Source organism: Dasypus novemcinctus, chromosome 9 (genome assembly GCF_030445035.2).
Source record: "Dasypus novemcinctus isolate mDasNov1 chromosome 9, mDasNov1.1.hap2, whole genome shotgun sequence".
Lineage (NCBI taxonomy): Eukaryota > Metazoa > Chordata > Mammalia > Cingulata > Dasypodidae > Dasypus > Dasypus novemcinctus.
The window spans coordinates 126,663,419-126,683,111 of record NC_080681.1 but is presented as its reverse complement, the minus strand read 5'-3'; the positions used below and the strand labels follow the sequence as shown (position 1 = coordinate 126,683,111).

Below are 19,693 nucleotides of genomic sequence, written 5' to 3'. Positions count from 1 at the left end.
GGCAGGCATGCAGTGTCTGTTGGAATAGTTTAACTGAAGGAAGGACCTAGAGTGAGACCAAGACATAGTCTTAGCAATGGAGATGTCTGAAGAAAGAATTAATACAATTATTTTAAAATAAGAGCAGAATGTACTGACGATTTCTTCTTTCTTCTCCTGGGACAGTGGATGGAATTCTTGTTAACAGCTGCTACAGGACGTCCTTCCCAGTCCCCACAACACTCATGTCATGCGGTGCTCATTGTTCCATGGGTGGCCAGGCACATCTTTAAAGTCAGTGCAGAACTTTCCCCCTTGATTCTCTTTGGGGAGTCTGGAGTCAGCTGTGGTCTGGCCATGACTCAGGCCGCATGGAAAGTGGCTCACATGCAGCAGAGATGCAGTCCTTGCCTTGCCTTTTCATGCTTACAGCTGCTTGTCCTACATATCTCTTCTTCCTCCTGCCCATTAAGCTGTAGTCCTGAGTTTCTGTATTTACTTCATTACATTTTGGTGACATTCATTCACCTAATATTTATTGAGTAGTAGGTTCTGGTGATAACAGTGGTGAACCAAAGATCCCTGTTCTTGTGGAGCTTATGTTCTCGTGAAACCAGCTCATTATTAATAGCTTATCCAAGGCTCTCTTCTCCTGGGAAGTACGGCATTGCCTTTATGCAGTCTGCTCTCTCATGGGCCCTTTTCTTCTCCAGCTTAAACTCCAGAGTTTACCATTCTTAATCATTCTTACAAACCCTCTCAACCTTCTAGCCTCTTCTTCCTCTTGTCAGACACAGCTGGACAAATCCCAATCCCATTTGAACCCTCTTTCCCGGCTTTTCTGTGTCTGCATCCATGTAGTTCAGCATTTTAGAAGGACAAAGGATCGCTACTAGCCAACTCCAGAATGTCAGTGTTTGGGGAGGAAGCATCGCCTTGCTGACTTCAAGATTGTGGACTTCTCTTAGCCTCAAATCTGTGATCCAGGAAATTCCTGTTGTTAAACCAACCCACCGCATGGTATTTGTTTTAGTGGTTGGGAAACTAACATACCTCTTAATATTCAAAACTTCTCAAAAACTAATAACCCACATATTTACCCTTTCTCACTTTCCAGGTACTCTTTAGCTATTCCTGTCCACCCCATTCCATTCTGTTGAACCTGCCTGTCGAGTTTTCCAACAACATGCATGTTGCCAAATCCAACGAACACTTGCCCTGGCCTTACGCAGCCTCTTCCCAGTTTTCAGCATAACTGCCCCTTCTTCTATCCTTGGATCTTTCCTTCTCTGTGATAATGCTGTCTTGCAGGTTTTCCTCGTGTCTCTCGGGCCACCTTTTTTTTTTTTAAGGTGTCCCCCCCCACCCCCCAGTTGTCTGCTCTCTTTGTCTATTCGCTGTGTGTTCTTTTGTGTCCGCTTGTATTGTTGTCAGCGGCAACCAGGAATCTCTGTCTCTTTTTGTTGCATCATCTTGCTGTGTCAGCTCTCGATGTGTGAGGTGCCATTCCTGGGCAGGCTGCACTTTTTTCATGCGGGGCGGCTCTCCTTATGGGCGCACTCCTTGTGTGTGGGGCTCCCCTACGCGGGGGACACCCCTGTGTGGCACGGCACTCCTTGCGCGCATCAGCACTGCGCATGGGCCAGCTCCACACGGGTCAGGAGGCCCTGGGTTTGAACCCTGGACCTCCCATGTTGTAGGCGGATGCTCTATCCCTTGAGCCAAATCCGCTTCCCGCCACCTTTTCTTAATCATTCTCTTCATTCAGAGCTTCCTCCTCAACCCAGTCTTTCAAGGCTGAAGTTCTTTGGGGCTTGTGCCCGGCATCTTCTCTATTCACATAGCACCCTCTCTCTTTAAGTAAATTCATCCACTGAGATACCTTAAAATATCATCTGTATGGCTCAAATTAAGCTGAGACTTTTCCTCAGATACTAGAATTCATGGTATTCTGGGGCTGGCTGCTTCACAGGCACCTCAGACATAATCATCCAAAACTGAACTCTGAATCTTTCCCCAAATCTGCTGGCTCCCTGGCAGTCATTATTAGGACTCCCCCTGCCCTCTACCCCCAAGACCAAGCACAGCACGTAACCTCACAGAGTCCTCCTCCCAAGAATATCTGCCCTTCTGTTAGTGTTTCTTAGTACTGTGGCCCCCTTTGGCAGTCACGTGAAGAAGCCCATGGATACCTTTTAGAAAGGAAACCATATGCAGGATTACAAAGGAAACCAATTATATTGAAATACAGTAAGAAAAATAATAATAGAATAAAGATCGTGATACAGTGTATCTGTTCTTCTTAAATGTACTTAAATAAGATCTAGAGCAACCATAAATTTGAGGTAGTGATTGAAAACAAATGATGTTTCATGTTGTGAGATTGGTAATTGGGATAGGAAAGCATCTGTATATTCTGTTGGTGACAAAGTCACAGGTAATTCCTGTATCGCTGAGGTTGGTTGCCTATATTCATACTTAAACAAAGTGCTGCTTTTCACTTGGAGGTTAGTGAAATAAAGATATAATTCTTTTTCCATCCAATTTCATGGACCCCTTGCTTTATCTTGACTATTTTGATTCTCCTTTTTCTCTCCATTGTTGTTCATCGTTACCACCTCTCACCTGGATGCTCCTAAGTGACTGACTGACTTCTACGTCGGATCCCCTCAATTCTTTCTTCACACAGCAGCCAGAGTGGCCTTTTTAAAATATTAAAACGTGAATCATATCATGTTATTCCCAGCCTTAAACTTGTCAGTTGCTTTCCATTGTTTTTTGGATGTAAATTCAAACACATTCTCATGGCTGAGACATCCCTCCTTGGTCTAGCCCCTGCCTTCATTTCAGGTGCCTCTTTTCCACATTTGTTGTGCCCCAGCTGTGCTTTTCTCCAGTTCTTCAAATGTGCCTTCCTGTCTTTCACCTCAGGACCATTGAATGTGCCATTTCTGTGTTTTATTACCATTGTATTTCATAACTGTGCATAAAAAATATTACCACAAACTTAGTGGTATTAAACCACACATGTTTTTTATCTGGCAGTTTCTTCAGGTCAGGAATCCACACGTGACTTAGCTGGGACCTCTGCTTGGTCTCACGAGGCTGCAGTCAAGGTGTTGGCCAGGGCTAGGCTCTCATCTGAAAGCTTGACTGGGAAGGACCCACAATGTGGTTGTGGTAGCGTTCAATTCCTTAGGAACACTTGAGCTAAGGACCTTAGTTTCCTGCTTATTATTGGCTGGTGGCTTCCCCCAGCTCCTTGTTACTTGGGCCTTCTTAACATGGCTGCTTCCTTCCTCGAAGCTAGCACCCTTGCTTTATCATGGTGGATGTTAGTAGTATGAATGTGATCACATGCATCCCATTACTTTGCCATATTCTCTTGTTTAGAAGGACGTCAGGGGGAGGAAATTATATAATAGGGGATCCCCAACAGGAGGTGTGGCCATGGGGGCCACTTAGAGGCTCTTGGAGACACACACTCACATACACACAGATGCATCTATGTTTGTATATATCCTTAAAAAAAAATTGAAATTCGCACGTTCGAGAAATGCCTCATTGACAGAATGCTTGTCACTGTGACCTGAACTTATTGTACCTCTTAGCAACTTCACAGTCTCAAAAGACATTGCATGAGTTGATGTGTTTTCCAAGTAGTAGTTTGAAAGGAGGAAGAAAAAGCACCTTTTGCAGATTTCTTCTCATTCCTCTTTTTCCCTTCTCCACTTCAACAAATATTTGGAAAATGCCTACTTTTCCTTTAAGTGCTGGAGTTAGAAACAGGAACAACAAGAAGACAGGATTTTCAAACTTTAAAAAATTTTTATAGCAGTTCTTCAAACATAATCTTTTGGGGAGCGTAAATCTATAACAGACAAAGTAGAGATGCTCTGCTTGAAGCTGGGGAGAGGGGCCAAGCGTTGCCTGCTTGGGCTTTGTGCTTCCTCCTGAGACAACTGTCACAACGAGCGCTTGGAGCCCTGGGTGTTATGAAGCAGGTCATGACGTTACCGATCCAGGCTAAGCCAAAACTGTAGATGAGCAAAGTGATGAGTAGAGAGGTAAAAGACCTTGTTAGTGCAGTCCTAGTTGAATTAGGGGCTCCGAACTGGGTGGTACTGGCCCCTTTATTCTTCAGAGATGAGTGGGTACTTTGGGTGTCGTAGTGAGTTTGGGATGTGCTGTGATACTGTACAAAATGGCAAAAATGCCCTCACTGCTTCCTGGTCCTTTTTGTGTATATTGGTGGTTTCTATGCTGGCTGTACATTACAATCACCTGGACAGCCTTTTTTTTTTTTTTTTAAAGATTTTTATTTATTTATTTTTATTTTCTCTCCCCTTCCCCGCCCCCCCAGTTGTCTGCTCTCTGTGTCCATTCACTGGTGTGTTCTTCTGTATTATTGTCAGTGGCACCCGGAATCTGTGTCTCTTTTTGTTGTGTCATCTTGCTGTGTCAGCTCTCTGTGTGTGCGGCGCCATTCCTGGGTGGGTTGCACTTTTTTCATGCTGGGCGGATCTCCTTCCGGGGCGCACTCCTTGCGCGTGGGGCTCCCCTATGCGGGGAACACCTCTGTGTGGCAGGGCACTCCTTGTGCACATCAGCCTGTGCATGGGCCAGCTCCACACGGGTCAAGGAGGCCCTGGGTTTGAACCTTGGACCTCCCATATGGAAGACCTATCTGTTGGGCCAAATGCTCTTCCCTGGACAGCTTTTTAAAAACACTAGTGCCTGGGTCTTACCCCAGGTCAGTTAAATTGGAATCTCTGGGGATGGGATCCAGGTGTGGGACTTTTTTTTTTTTTTAACATAAACTTCATTTTGATTTATTTCTTCCCCATCGTTGTTTGCACTGTCTGCCTGTGAGTCTTCCTTTTTTAGGAGGCTCTGGGAAGCGAATCCAGGATCTCCCATGTGGGAGGGAGGCTCCTAATCGCTTGAGCCACCTCTGTTCCCTGGGCGTGGTATTTTTCAAGGTTCTCTAGGTGATTGTAAAGTGTCACCAAGGTTGAAAACAACTGCTTTAGAACTATTGATGAATGCTTTTGGAAGAGGTCTTCATTATAATTAAATAAATTGTGGCTAAAAGCAAGCAAAAGGAAATCTGGAAGGCAAAATTTGTAATAAGCAAATGGACTTCATTAAACGTACAATTATATTAGAATACAGAACATCTGACTCAGTGGACACTTCTGAATTTGGATGAAAACTTTTAAGCAGTGGATAATATACAAACTTTGGTATCTAAGGCAAAGGTTATCCACTCCTGTTTTTCCTGTAATCTTCTTCACACTTTTCCTCTTTCTGAATATTTTAGCTTACTATGATTAAGCAACATTTGTAACATGTGGAAATTATTTTTTCTCCTTTCCCCCCACAGTCCATCTCCATCAATTAGCTATTATTCTCTGTTCTTACCTTAAGGTTCTCACATGTCTGTTCTAATTCCTACAAAGTACCAAAACACAATGACAGTGTGTGTTCCCGTAAGTGGTCATCCAGTTTGGAAAGAGACTGTATTTTATAAGATGACCAGATGAAAAACTTTGTTTATTAGAAAACCTATATTGTTGATTTAGTCAGTGGAATGATCAGGAAAAATGCTCAAGAGGTAGCTTAAATCTGTTACAGAGAGTTCTCAGAATAGGGAATTGCTATTAATGGTCTCATAATTTTTTCCTTGTGAATTAGTACGATAGTAATTGTAACAATCCCTGTAATTTCCAAGCCTCTGACACTGACATAATCCCACAATGATAACAAATTCCATGTGATTTTTTTTTTTTTTGAGGTACCAGGGGCTGAGGAATGAACCCTGGGACACCTCGTAACGGGAACCTGATGCTCAACCACTGTGCCGCAGCGGCTCCTCTCAGTTGTTTTTTTCTTTTATTTTGCTTGTTATTTGTTTTTTCTTTTGTAGGAGGCACTAGGAACTGAACTTGGAACCTCCCATATGGGAAGCAGTGCTCAACTGCTTGAACTGTATCCACTCTGCTCCCCTATATGATTTAAAAATATTTCACAAAAGTCAGTGACAATCTCACTTTTCTTTCTGAGCTTTTATCAAAATAGTTGTTTTCTTCCAAGCCCAATCATTAATTTACTATTTTCTTACTGTTTGATTTTTTTTTGCATTATACATCTGTACTATTGAATTTGTGATTCATTTGTGATCTGCTTGTGATTTTCTGTTAATTCATGCCAGTCTTGATGGTTTAGGCCTATATATTTTGCTTTTTCATGAGATTGCATTGGAAATAAAATTTAATCTTAGTTGGGTTGACTTCTTTAATTTTTATGTGGCCAGAGCGTTGGAGTAGGGTGGGTAACAGCAGGAGAGGTGGCCACAGCAGGGACCTTAGGCCACCTCAGAAATTAGGATGTCCCCGGAGAAGGGGCACAGATCCTTGCGGTTTGAAATAGGAAAGCCATGGTCTCTTTGCCTGTTAGAGTTCTCACGCAGGGAGCCGGGTGGTAGGTGGGTTTGGAGCTCAGAGACGCCTGGAGCATGTGCAAGGATCTAGTGAAAGCCAGGGGTGGGATTGGCCCTAAGGCCGTGGCAGTAGAGATGGAGCTAACTGGGTTGTTTGGGAATCGGGTTGGCAGTGGACCTAATCAGACATGCCCACGGATTGAACGTGGGCAGTGAAGGAGGGAGATGCTGAGGGTTTCTTAAGTCATTAGGTGGTACATGATGCCATTTTCTGTGTACTTTTCTTTTCTTTTTTTTTTTTTAAAGCAAATGTGAATTACTTCAATTAAAAAAAGTGAAAGAAACTTGGATTTGCAGATGAGGATTGGATTTTGTGACTGATTTACTTTCCCACCTGCTGAAGCAAATACCATGTGATGGGTTGGCCTAGACAACTGGAATTTACTGGCTCACAGTTTTGAGGCTAGAAGAAGTCCAGATTGGGGCATCAGCAAGCAATGCTTTCTCCCTGAAGACTGGTGTTCTGGGGCTGCCTGCCAGCGGGCCAGGTACTTGGCTTGTCAGTCACGTGGCAATGCACGTGGCTGTTTCTTCTCCATTTCCTACTGGATTCTAGCTCTTCCCATGGCTTTTCTTTCTGCATCTAAGGACTTCAGCCATGTTGGAGTAGGGTTTGCCCTCATTCAGTTTGGGCACACTTTATTATTTATTTATTTAAAACTGATTAGGATTTTTTATTTTGTCACAATTGTTAGTGACAATTGTCAATAAAGCAATATTTTTCCCCTTTTTTTCCAGTTTTTTTCTTTCTTTTTTCCCATATAACCCACTCCCCACCACATCATTTTTGTAAATTATATTTTTTTGAAGATATATACATCACATAAGAAATGTTACATTGAAAAATATAAGAGGCTCCTGTATACCCCTCCCACACCAACAACCTCCCCCATCATTGTGGCACACTCATCGCACTCGGTGAACACATTTTGGGGCACTGCTGCCCTACATAGATAATAGTTTACTCTGTGGTTCGCACTCTCCCCCCGTACATTCAGTGGGTTATGGCAGGATATATCAAGTCCAGCATCTGACCCTGCCATATCATTTAGGACAACTCAAAATCCCAAAGATGGCCCCACATCACATCTCTTCCCCCTCCCTGCCCTCAGCAACTACTGTGGCCACTTTCTCCACCTTGATGATAAAATTTCTTCTATTACTCATCACAATAGTTTTATAGTAGAATATCAGTAAGTCCACTCTAGTCCATATTTTATTCTTCTATTCTGTGGACCTGGGATGGTGATGTCCTCTCCACCTCTGGATCAAGAGGGGCTTAGATTCCACATGGATGATGGATTGGGCACACTTTAATAACATCTTCCAAAGACCTGTTTACAAATGAGTTCACACCCATGGGACCAGGGGTTGGGACCAGAGCATGCCTTTTGTGGGAGATATGATTCACCCCCCAACAGTGACCAAACAAACACAGAATTACAGTGGGGACTGGAAAGTTAAGAAATGGATTCTCCAATGTCTTCAAAGAAGTTTGGTGATAAGGTAGAAGGCTGGAGTCTAGATACAGGGCAGAGGCCATTGTGTTTTGTTTGCAGGTGGGTAGATGTGAGCAACTTCTGTCTGGGGTAGAGATCATGGAGAGAAGAGAAGACTTTGTTCAACAGATGTTTGAGTGTCTAGGTGCTAGGCATTGTTCTAAGCTCTTGAAATACAACAAAACAGGAAAAAAAATCTCTGCCTTCAGGGAGCTTACAGTCTTAACGAGGGGAGACTGACAATAGGTGAATAAGATCCTAAGTTCATTGTAAAAAGAAAAATACTTAGAACATATTAATAGGGAAATTCAGGAGTGCTGAGTTGGGAGTGGGCTGTGGCATCTAGTTTTAAATGGTGGATGTCACTGATGGACTTGATATTACTAGAAAGTAAGATTACATCAGGGCAGAGGTTTTATGTTTTATTCACTGCTCTATACCCAGAGTTTAGAGTGGGACCTTTTACATCGTAGGTGCATAATTATTGTATGAATGAATTGATGGTACAGGATTCCAAGGGATATGGGGAAGGGGTGAATTGTGGAATATTGAGGGAAGAAAGTGAGGCCAGTGGTGAAGAAGACATGTAGTAAGAGTGCCAGAGGAAATTTAGAACCAGCCTCCCCAATTTAAATGATAAATAATTATATTTGTTTTTAAAGGATTTAAACTATTCAGTTGCATTTTGAATAATTTGTGTTAGCTTTGTTTCATGGCATTAGTTTTGTCTACTTGGTGTTTCTCAGATGTATTAATATAGTTTACAGATCTGCTTATCCTCAGGGGTATTACCCAGTTGAGAGATTACAGGTTTATGTATTTTAAAAATCAAACGGGATTATATATTGATTTATATATTGAAGTTCTTTTTACAGACTACCTTGATCTTAGCTTTATCATGCCTAAAAGTGATATGTGTGTATGTATGTGTTTTATGCCAGTTAAAGAAACCAGTTGAGCTGAATTTCAACTGCAGTGGTTATATATTAAAGATATACTCTTTGTAGTTACTTTTTAAAAAAGATTTATTTATTTTTTCTGCCCATCCCCTCATTTTTTGCACTTGCTGTATCTGTTCATCTTCCTTTTTTTTTTTCCCCTGAAGATTTATTTATTTACCCACTCCTCCCCCCCCCCCCCCCCACTGTCTGCTTTCTGTGTCCATTCGCTGTGTGTTCTTCTGTGTCTGCTTATTTTCTCAGTAGGCAACTCTGGGAACTGATCCTGGGACCTTTCGGAGTGGGACAGAGGTCATCATTCTCTTGTGGCACCTCAGCTTCCTGATCCGCTGCGTCTCTTATCTTTCCTCTGTGTCTCTTTATTGTGTCATTTTGCTGCGCCAGCTCTTTGCGTGGGCCAGCACTCCTGCGTGGGGCAGCATTCCTGCATGGGGCAGTACTCTGCAGGCCAGCACTCTGCATGGGCCAGCTTGCCAAAGGGGCCAGCTTGCCTTTTATCAGGAGGTCCTGGACATCGAACCCTGGACCTCCTATGTGGTAGACAGTAGCCCAGTTGCTTAAGCCACATCTGCTTCCCTTGTTTCTTTAGGAGACACTGGGAACCAAACCTGGGACCTCTCTTGTGGGCAAGAGGCGACTAAGTATCACTTGAGCCACCTTCTTTCCCTGCTTTGTTGTGCCTCTCATTGTGTTTTTATTCTTGTGTCTCTTGTTGTGCATCTTGCCGCATCAGCTTGCCATGCCTGCCTATCATGCCAGCTTGCTGTCTTCTTTAGGAGGTGCCAGGAACTGAACCAGAGACTTCCCATGTGGTAGGTAGGAGCCAAGTCGCTTGAGCCACATCCGCTTCCCTGTAGTTGCTTTTTTGATAGGTTAATTGGGCTGATCCTATAGTGACTGTTTTCACGTCGTCTTTGCCAAGTTTAGATTCGTCATGATCTCCTGTTTGCTTGAAGTCATATTGACAAGCCATAACTGCTATTTCTAATTTAGGTACACATGAAGAAGGTTGTCCTTTATTATGCTCTTTATTGGAAAGTTCCAATGCTATATATAACTTTGCCATAGCTCAAGAAGATCTAACTTGTTCTGACTACTATATATAGGACATTACATTCTTGAAAATTATTTGATACTGATGTTTTAAGATAAGTCATAGCTGGAAGTTACCTTTTAGTTAAAGGAATTCATATATTAATGAGGTGAAGGGAGCATAAAAAATTACTTAATTTCTTTTCCATCCTCCCCATAGAAATCACTTTATTATTTTTTATTATAAAAATATAAATATATGCTTTTATTTATAGAAGTAAGAAATGGCCATTGGAAAAATTCTTACAACATAGGAGTATAGAGATTAAAAACGGAAACTCTCTCATAAAATATGCTTTTAAATGTGGTTTCTCTTGTTTAGTGTTTTAATATATGTTGTGTGTGTGTGTGTTTGTGTGTGTGTGTGTGTATATATATATATATATATATATGAGGAACACATGGTCTTGTAGACCTCTTCCCTGTGTTTCCTCCCCATGCCACAGTCTATTGTGGCATTTCTGTGTCAGCGTCTGTATGTGTAGGTACAGAATGGCCTAGCATGCGTGCCCCACAACATTTTAAAACCAGTCCTTTATTGGTTGTTTTGTGATTTTGTTCTTATTTTTCTTTAAAGTAATATGTATGCATAATTTTTTATCCTGGTTAGTCATATTTCAATCTTAATTCATCACATCTCTATGGCAGTCCTGTGAGTCTTGTAGCCAAAATTTTCAGTCTTCATCTTTAAACTTTTTCACCTTGATATGTACTTACAAAAGTGTTCCCCACCCCCAAATTATTAAATGTTCTTCCTAGATTTTTTTTCCTGCATTTTGGACTTTTTTTCTTAGATCTTTAATACAGCTAAACATTTAAAAATATATGGATGGTATGAGGTAGAGCTCTAATTTCATTTTTTTGAATTTCATTATTGAATCATTGATCCTTTCTAATGGCTTTGAAATGTTGCCTTTACCATGCAATAAGTTTCCATAAATACTTGGTTTTTCGTCTGGATTCTGTTCATTAATCTGTTTATTCCATGCCTACATCAGTACCACATTGTTTTTATTTTTGTTTTCTATTTTCTTACATGCTGATTTAATTTTTGCCAATTTAACATATTGTAAAGACAAAATTGTTCTATTCTCTTCTTAAAGATAGATAAAAAAATGGAGTATGGCTTTACAGTAGAGATTCATTTGTTTGTCTAAATGATCTCTGCTACTAGTTTCTGTAAGTTGAGATCATTTAGACTCTTTGTTCTTTAGCAGCAGCAGATATGAGCTAATAAAGAAAACTAATTAAAACAACCTACCTTGCCATTGAAGAAAGGATTGAAAGAATCTTGAACCTTTATTTCTCTATGCATTGCTTTCCAGTACTATTGCATCTTAGAATACATAAAAAATATTTGAAGGGCATACTGAGTGAATTGATCAGTGCTGTTACGTGAGAGACCTGCCCACTTCCATAGTTTCAGTTTACAAGAGCGCTCCTAAACTCGTCCACTGAGCTCAGATCTCTGCCCAGAGAGCTGCCCATGGACGCCTCAGCTGGGGTTCTGATGGCCACTCGCACTTAGCATGTCTGAACTAGAAGCAGCAGTCTTCCTCTCCTTGTCTCCTGGTCTCAATAAAAGGCACCTAAGTTGCCTTCCAGGTACTCAGGTCACATCTTGGGGTCATTCTTTTTTCAAGTATTTAGAATAGTTTTAGATTTACAGAAAAGTTGCAAGATTATCGCAGCATGTTCTTGTGTAACCTGCACCCAGTTTCTCTTTTAGCATTAGTAAATTTGTCACGATGGATGAGCCAGTCTTTGTGCAGAATTAATAACTCAAGGCCATCCTCTATTTGAATTTTCTTGGATTTTACCTCTTGTCTTTTTCTGTCCCAGGATCCCATCCAGGATACCACAGTACATCCAGTCATCCTGTCACCTTAGTCTCCTCTACACTGTGACAGTTTCTCAAACTTTCATTGCTTTCAATGATTTTGACAGTTTTTAGGAGGATTGGTTAAGTATTTCGTAGAATATTCTTCAGGTTGGGTTTGTCTGATGTTTTACTCATGGTTAGACTGGGCTTTTGGGCTCTTGGGAGGAGACCACACAGGCACAGTGCCATTCTCTTCACATCGTATTGAGGGTACTGGCTGTCCACATGACTTAATCTTTGGGCATGGTGACCTTGACCACCTGTCTGAGGTTGTGTTTGTCAGGTTTCTCCACTGTACAGTTACTCTTTTTCTCCCCTGGAGGTCATTTTTGACACCCTCCTCCCGCACCCCTCCCCCCCCCCCTTTTTTTTTTTTTACTGCACATGGAATCCAATCCAGTCCCTACAGTTTTACTCCCAAGTAAATTTCCAGTCTATCCATATCATTCTTCTCTTTCCAGCCACTGCTCTGTCCAAGCCACCATTGTCTTTGCCCAGATGGCTAACTCTTCCGAAGTATGTCCCTGTTTTGTACCCCAGACTCCTCCTAACCCATTCTCCACCCATGTGCCAGAGTGCCAGTTGGATTTTGGGACCCCTTTGCTTAAACCTTTGAATGGCTTCTCTTGCACTAAAGATGCTATTCCAAATTCGTCACCTGATGTCCAGGCCTTTGCACTTTTGTCTCTGACACCTCTCTCTCTTCTGGCCAAGCCCTACTCCCTTTTTCCTCTGTTCCAGCCTCTAGATTCTCACCCCTGAGTTCCTTCATCACCCTCAGCTCCTCCCCACCACGGTGGTCACCTCTGCTTTATCTGTCCTTGTCATTGCTTACGTGTCCTCATGGAAGATGTCCCTCCCCCACTTCGAGAGTCCACGAGGTCCCCTTGCCTTACACTTCTGCAGTGTTTTTATTTATTTATCTATTTATTTTTTAATTGTATTTTTTTGAAGATACACAGATCACAAAAAATGTTGCATTAAAAAATACAAGAGGTTCCCATATATCCCACCCCCACCCCCCCACTCCTCCCACATCAACAACCTCTTTCATCATTGTGGCACACTCATTGCATTTGGTGAATACATTTTGAGCACTACTGCACTGCATGGATTATAGTTTACATTGTAGTTTATACTCTCCCCCCAGTACATTTAGTGGGTTATGGCAGGATATCTAATGTCCAGCATGTATCCTTGCAGTATAATTTAGAACTCCAAGAACCAAAAATATCCCCACATAGCATCTCTTCTTCCCTCTCCCTGCCCTCAGAAACTACTGTAGCCACTTTCTCTGCATATGCTACAATTTCTTTCATTACTAGTCACAACAGTTCTATAGTAGAATACCAGTAAGTCCACTCTAATCCATATTTTATTCCTCCGCTGTGTGAACTCTGGGATGGTGATGCCCACTCCACCTCTGTATCAAGAGAGGGCTTAGATCCTACATGGTTGATGGATGCGATTCTCCTGCTTGCAGTTGTAGGCACCCTCGGTTCCCTGGTGTGGTGGTTCTGCAGTGTTTTTTACTTCCCTGTCTCTCGTCATCATACTCACAGTGCTTGGGATGACTTGGGCTGTGTCTGAGCCCTCTCCTCGATTGCTGAGGCAGAAAAGGGCTGCGGTTCTTGCCTGCACACAAAGCCTGCCCCAGAGTGGGCGTTCGATAAGTATTTGTTGGATGTATGAGTTTTGTCATCTAATTAAATGAATTTGTGAGTAGAACTGCAGAATGGGAAACGATTGTTTTTCCTTTTTTTTTTAAAAGCATGCAAATAGGCAAATAAGTCCTTGATTTGATTTCTGTTTTTCCACTTAGTTAAGTCCCATGTTTCCTTCTAAATGCTTTGTGTAAGGTGCCTGGATAGGTGCCGTAGTGGATCTCAAAATGTGTGATCATTCTGTGCTACCCTTGAGGATGCATTTACTGGTTAATTCTCTTGTTCACTGAACATGTATCATAACCTCAGCGTGCCAGGCACTATGCTAAGCAGTTTCCATTAATTATTTCGGTTAATTTTCACAACAGCTTTTTGAGGTAGAGATGTTACTATCTTCATGTTATAAACAAAATAAGTGAGACTTAGTGGAAAACTTAAATAGTTTGTCCCAGGTCACAGGAGTAGTAAGTGGTAGAGCTGTTAGTTGAACCCAGATTCAACTACATGGTGTGAATTTAACGTCCAGAAAGGACTCCCTGTATCTTTAATATCCACCCATCTTTCAGTGCAGCTTTATTCTTCTGGGTTTTAAAAAACTTTTAGGTATTCATTGGCATCAAACTTTTTTTTAAAAGATTTATTTTATTTACTTATTTCCTCCCCCCCCATTGTTTGTAGTTGCCGTCTGCTGTCTGTGTCCTTTCACTGTGTGCTCTCTGTGTCTGCTCATCACTGTGTGCTCTCTGTGTCTGCTCATCACTGTGTGCTCTCTGTGTCTGCTCATCTTCTCTTTAGGAGACATCTGGAACCAAACCTGGGACCTCCCATGTGGGAGAGAGGTGCTTAATTGCTTGAGCCACCTCCGCTTCCTGCTGTTGTTGTGTTTCTCATTCTCTTTCCTCTTCGTGTGTCCTTGTTGCATCAGCTTGCTATGCCTGCCTATCACGTCAGCTCACTGTCTTGCTTGTCTTCTCCAGGAGGCACTGGGAACTGAATCCGGAACCTCCCATGTTGTTAGGCAGGAGCTCAGTTGCTTGAGCCACATCCATTTCCTAGCATTAAAATTTTTTAATTGTCTTGGGAGGGAGGATATCTTTAGCTGATAACTGCCGAAATTTGTTTCTTAATTTACTTTTTAGCAGTCTTGACCTGAATGGGTGCCTTCCTGAGGCCGTTGTCTGCCTGTGGGAACTAGAGGGTGATTTTTAAAAAAATTTAAATTTAAATTTTTTTTAGAGGGTGGTTTTGGACACACTTGCACTTAAAATGGGGCTTATGGAGTTTTTTTTTTAAAATGAAGATTCTTTTGATGTACTAGATTTTAATCCCTCAGGGTAGGACTATAGAAACTTAAAAAAGGTTTTAGTTTAAATAGGAAACTTTTGTTGAGTCTAAAGTTTGAGAATCATTGAACAGAGGAAATGGGAAGTGTGGGCATCCTAAGACTCCTGCTTGTTCTCAGGGAGCCAGTAGAGAAAATCAGTAGCAGCTCGTGTGGTTAGTAAGTGCATTATCAACTAGGTAGAAATAAGGTCATCAGTGGGTAACTGCTTCCTTCTTGTTTTATTTATTTAAGTTTGTATTCGGGGGAATTTAACATATATTACATACTTTTCTTTCTTGAGTGGGTCTTACTTTGACAAGATTGTCTCAGTATAATTGTGGTAGACCAGTCTGAAAAAAATTTTAAAAAAGTTTATTTGGTGAATTTGCATATGATTTACAAATGTAGGTGTATGTCTAAAACTGATTTCAAATAGTCGGTCTCCTTTTTGGAGAAACCATGTCAGTCTGTGCCTTGATTTTCAGTTTAGAAATTATGGTGACTTCAGGTATGTACTAATATGAAAATTAGTAATACCAAGTGTTTTTAATATATAGTATTCTGTATGTGTGTGTATTTATAAACAGCAGGGACACTTTCATTATCTCACATAATAAGATCAGAGGGGTAGGTGGTTCTGGAGGCGGATCAGCAGCTCAGGGATGGCAGCCTCGTTGGCTTCTTCCTCCTCCTCTAGGCTTTCTGCACTTGGTGGGTCGAGGCTTGCAAGAGGAGAGCAAATTCCCTGTCTTGTGCTCCCCCCGCAGAGGTTTATTAAGGCATAACTGACATGCAGTTAGTGGCGCCTGTGGTGTGTGGCGGGCGGTGGACGTGAGTAGACGCCCATGGAATCCTGAGCAGACCCCTCACTCCCAGGCCTTGCCTTGCGCCCATTGGAGTCCCAGCCTCCTCCTGCTTGTCTGTCCTTCTGTGAAGTCTTTGAAGCTGTTGGGGAAGAAAGTATTATATTGTCTAGGATAAAATACTACGTCAGAAGATATTTAACTCATAGTTTTAGCTTTTGTCTTCTTTTTGGGATATGTAGTGGAAATAATAAGATGGTTGTATGGTGTAGGTTGCTTTGTCATTTGTAGGAAGTGTTGCGAAACTGACAAATCCCTTAGAACAGACCATCCTTGAAAAACTTGACCAAGGAAATAATATATTAACAGAAAGATTGGAAAAAAAACAAACAAATGGCGAGACGGAGACTGGTGGACAGGGGGCGCGCAGGGAATGCCTCCTGAGTGATGACGCTGCAGCGGGCTGCGTGGCGCTGATTCTGCTTAGCGTTTCTTTGGTTTTTCAATAGTGGTATTTCTAACGTGCTGGGGGAAAATCAGTAGAAATTCTGACATGAACAGGTGATAGAAATATAATCCACACTTACCCGGAGGGCACACTTAGCTCAGGTGCATTTGCGTTTTATTCTAGTGGCTTGTCTGTTTTATTGAATGGTAATGTTTATTGATTAAAAAAATAAAAATTGCCTCATCACTGTAATGAAATTTGGGCTGGCTAATTCTTTTTATAATGTCTGAATATACTTGCTGAGGTTAGTTTGTGCTCCATTATTACAGCATTATAATGTTGCGTTAGTAGCCGTTTTTCAAAGAATTAGTAAAATATTTAGGGCTGTACTTTATTTGGTTTCTTCACCTGTCTCCTGGCTTCTCAGACTCCTTAATTTTCTTGGTTCTTTATTTTTCATTTCTTTCCAGTTCTTTTGTGTATTTTGTTTTGAAAATAAGATACTTGAGGTAAAAATGGCAGGATTTCTGTCGTGATTTAACCTTATTAGAAATTATGTTCCATGTTTTATGTCTCTTCATTTGAGAAGTGAACCAGTTCTTTGTGCTTGTGCTGGTTTTTGGCAAAAATAATTTTATTAAAATAGAGTACAATTGAGTTTGTTGGAAAACATATCCCTATGAAATGTCCAGATAGCAAGAGCTTAACTTGGGTGAAAATTTCCCTGGAAGCATATTCTATGTTGGAACTCCGATGACTCAAAGTGAAACTTGTTGTTTCTTATTTCAGTAATAAAATTCACAAATGTGGCATTTAGTATAGTTTTCAGTTTTCAGATGGAGGGTATATATATATATGCTACAGTTATGTATGAGAATGAATATGTATGAGATGTTGGGGGATAGTAGGACTTCTGAGCATTTCCTGTTTACGTCATTACTAGTTACAGAGACAAGATGTAAATTTTAAAGAGGACTCTCATGAGGTAGACAAACCTTCTCTCTCCCCTTTGAAGTAAAAATACCAAACCTGTTGGTCTACACATAAATTGGTTTATGTGAATTTCACCTAGCACCTGGACCTCACTGGAAGGAAGATGGATTATTTTGGATCCTGAGCTGGGAAGGGAGGGAGGTTAGGAGGCAGGAGACTCCAAAGGCAATGTTTCAGATCCCGAGTTTCAGCTTGGACCAGCCCCTTAAATAGAAAAACTGCTCTGACCCACAGCCTCCAGAATTCAGTGCGGAACTGTCTGCACTTCAGCAGTTTCCCGGTTAAAGAACTATTCATCAGCTGTAACCGCTATTTGCAGCTGTATTCCAGGTACCTGCTTCAAAAAATGGCCTTGGCGAATCAGCCCTGTTTTGCTGCTGCTGCTGCTGTTAAAACCGAATCCGTTGCTCTCTGGTTGGCATTTCACCCCCCTTTGATGCTTGCTGCCCTCTTTTGATTTATGAAGCTATATTCCAGTACCCTTGAGTATTAGGGACTTGGTCACCACCTAATAGCACTTACCCTACGCCCACCCCAAATAGCAAACTCTTTAGAAAAACATTAGCTAAAATGCTTCATAGATTTTCTTAAACTGCCTTAGATGTTATTGTTATTGGCACAATTTTATTCAAAGCCAGTTCATCAGGACTGCTGAGCATTTAGTGGGGAGAGTTCCCTTTGTCTTTAATTTTTAGATATGAAGTTTTGAACTATTTTCATGGAATTATTTATGGGAATTTGTTTGATTGTAAACCCTTCAGGTACTCACGCAGCAGTTTTTAATTTTCGTAGATTACAAGATTACATTCAAGTTGGAATAGTTTGGTATCTCTGAAACTTTGGCAGGGACTTAAACTGTTGGACAATTTGGGCTAATGGATTTTTGTGAGTGGGTAAATTTTAAAAATGATTTAGAAGACTGATTTTTAAGGCATCTATCAACACTATCATCTGATGTTCAGAGAGATTGTTTAGTAAATATGTGTGTTTTTGGCGATGAGGGGGTACATATAGATCTTTGAGCTGCATAGGCTTCCTTTTTCTCCTTTTTCTTAGAAAATACCACAGTAAAAGAAAACTTGATTAATGTTACACAGCTGGTTCCTTGCCTTTTGCTACAAACACGCTAAAATGGTCTAAGTAATGCTGCTACTAAAACAACGTACACATTGTTTTGATGGGGTATTGATTCTTTCCATACTGTTCGAAATTGCTTGCATGCCTTCTAGCAACAAATACATATGTGACAGACCTAATGTGAGATGAGCATTCCAGGGAAATGAAATGCTAGTTTACTTTTCAGTAGCTGTGCAACTTAAAAAAAAATCATGTTTTTAGAAACGTGGCCTTAAGGCACTAACACACTTCTATACTATGCATGAAACTGCAAGTTATTTTAACAAAAACTAATCATAGGGAACAAAAATCTCTTTGGCATTTATATAGTTTATTTATTGATTGCTCTAAGCCACTAGAAAGAACATCCTATCCCTTTTAATAAAATACTTTTTGGACAGTTATCTATATTTTAATATATAAGTACTTTTGGAATTTGATTTTCTCTTTGAAAGCTCAAATGTTAGATATTGTGGGAGGAAAGTGAACCAGGAGAAGGGCAAACGCTTCGATCAAGAATGGTCCTTAAACAAGGTCCTTTTTTGCTAGCTGTGCTCCCATTTGCTCTTATATATGGCGAGCCATTATTTATATGGCTCTTGAGAATCTTTTCTCTAGTAAGTACTAAGGAGTTTAGATCCCCAATTATAGGAATTGTAGCCTGCTCAAAGTTCAGTGTTCGGAAAGGGGACACCAAAGATTATTGTTATTATTATAGTGCGTGTTTTATTTACTAGTGAAATGTATATTGAAAATATTTTATTGTTGTGCTTGCTCTTGCTGCAGTGTTTGTCATGTTTTAGATGATAAATGTTTCAAAGCAAAACCATAGCTCTTTCTAAACTTTTAAAAAATTTAAAACCATTTTAGTTAAGGGGGTAAATGAGTAAATAGTGTGTTGAAGAAAAAAGTCTAACCTGTCAGATACTTTTTCCCCCCTTGTAGATATTCCTGATTATCAAACTTCTATTAATTCTCTGTAATTCCAGTAGAAATAGCAAGTTATTTTGCTTAAAATGTCTTTTTTTCCTGTGCATTCAAAGTTGAATTTGAGAACAGAGCTTAATAGATATAGTTACACAGTTTATTTTATCCTGTATCGTTTTATTGCTGTCTTCTAGAACATTGTTATACTAAATGTTCCAATAATGGAAATTTTATGCAGCTACTTCAAATGAAACAAATTTGCAAAAACTCAATTTTGGAACTCATTCCTTGAGGAGAGGAAAAAACTCACCATGCTGTGACCAATGAGATTTCTGATATGTTGGCAACTTATCAAACACTGTCATTTCCTGAAAATAGGGTGTGGGGTCCAATTGAAATGTCAGTACTCCTCAGTCACTTTAAATTGGAAATATTTTGGATCCTAATGTCATTGAAGGTTGAAAGTTTTATAAAAATTATATCAGTAATAGGTAATTAAAATTGG

The 19,693-nt window shown here is 40.7% G+C and overlaps 1 protein-coding gene across 33 annotated transcripts in view; it reads left to right on the top strand.

Annotated features, from left to right (window-relative positions):
* Positions 1 to 19,693, top strand: part of CAMTA1 (calmodulin binding transcription activator 1) — a 938,154-nt gene that overhangs the window by 56,033 nt on the left and 862,428 nt on the right. The gene's annotated exons all lie outside the window — the stretch shown is intronic.